Below are 1,830 nucleotides of genomic sequence, written 5' to 3'. Positions count from 1 at the left end.
ACACACACACACACACACACACATATATATATATATATATATATTCATAGAGGTTTCCTTATTGGTTTGTCATAGCTATTAAACGACGATAAAGGACGGAACAACAGAAACTCTAACATTCTCTCCTCAACTGCTGTATCACGCCCTTTGACGGAGAACAACGGTGTCTTGTCCTCAGTATGATCTGAGCAGGGTAGGCTGAGCTATTGAAACACATGCCAATCAACTAATATACTGTTTACAATAGAGGACTGTTCTCCGCCATTGGGTCTTCTTTCAGTCAAGTCTACTGTTCTGTTGATAATCGACTCTTGTCAGTGGTCCATGCAGCGCAGGTGCCAGAGCACACACACACCACCAAACTTTTCTTTGGCTCGTTACCTGACACACTGCAGTGAATTTTTCTGAAGAGACAAGACTCCAAGGAGTGTTCGATGTTCATGCATTTCTCTAGATAGAGTATTAGCAATGAGAATGAGCAGAAGGATTAAGAGAGGAAAATAGGAAAAAAAGTAGAGGAGGAAGAAGACGAAAAAGCAGAAATGCGAAGAGAAATAGTTTACAATCTGGAATCGAAATCCATTATCAAATGCAGATCACAGCTTAAATTTAAATAACTTTAGAGTAGCACTGATTCTGGTCGTGGATCTACGTCGTGCGACGACGAGAATTTAATTGTTCAATCAGCTGAATTACTTGCTTCTGAATTAACATGTAAGTAGCTGAGCATTCCATAGGCACGTGGACTCTTTATGTAACTTTCAGGTAGAATTAGCGTGAAGGACGTTTCCTTTAAACTAAAGGTATATACCATTTGGGGGACCTCTATGGTTTTTGCCAACCAAATTTCACTCAAATGGTTTAACGATCGACTCAAGGCTGTAGAAAATAACATTTGGCCAAGATGGTACGCAGTGGGACCGAGCTCGAGACTTCGTGGTTACGAAACGAACGTCTCAGCCATTCAGCCATACTGTACCGTATACACTGGTTCTATTATGAGATATGAATAAATGAATATTATTCATTATTATTTTCATTTGTTTAGCGGTGAGCTGGCAGAATCGTTAACACGCTAGAAAAATACTTAGCGGCATTTCGTCCGTTCTGAGTTCAAATTCCGCCGGGGTCACTTCTACCCTTCATTCTTTTAGGGTCGATAAAATAAACTGGGGTCAATATAATCGACTTACCCCTCCCCGATATTGCTGGCTAAGTGCCAAAATATGAAACCATTATTATTCTCTTTTATACGCCATATAGATAGTCATCAGTCGCATGAGGATATGGTTTGGTAACATGCACCATTTTAGGTGCCTATTAGTCTTTTGGGTGCTTGACTCGGCGGCACATCCAGGAAGCGATAGAATGCGAGAGAGTAAGTGAGAGAAACAGAAAGGGAGAGAGAGGGAGGGCGAGAGGAAGAGAAGGAGAGATAGATAGATAGAGAGATAGATAGATAGATAGAGAGAGAGAGAGAGAGAGAGAGAAAGAAAGAAAGAAAGAGAGAGAGATGAATCAGGACTCAGCTGAGTAAACTCAACCAAGAGAAATGGTCAAGGTTACAACACACTGTCCAGTTGTGATTTAAACTCCACTTATGCTATTTTTATGTTTTACTTGTTTCTAGAGGGTTTAGTCGCAGAAATTGATCTTGGTACTTACTGTTGTCTTGGTATTTAGTCTATCGTTCCCTATGGTGGACATAAACAAACAAACAAAACCGGTTGTCAGGGGTAAGTTTGACAAGCACAAAAATCAGGGCACGCACACGCACAAACACACACACACATGCATATATATATATATATATATATATATATATATATA

Source organism: Octopus bimaculoides, chromosome 2, assembly GCF_001194135.2.
Source record: "Octopus bimaculoides isolate UCB-OBI-ISO-001 chromosome 2, ASM119413v2, whole genome shotgun sequence".
Classification (NCBI taxonomy): domain Eukaryota; kingdom Metazoa; phylum Mollusca; class Cephalopoda; order Octopoda; family Octopodidae; genus Octopus; species Octopus bimaculoides.
Note: the sequence above shows the minus strand (reverse complement) of the source record.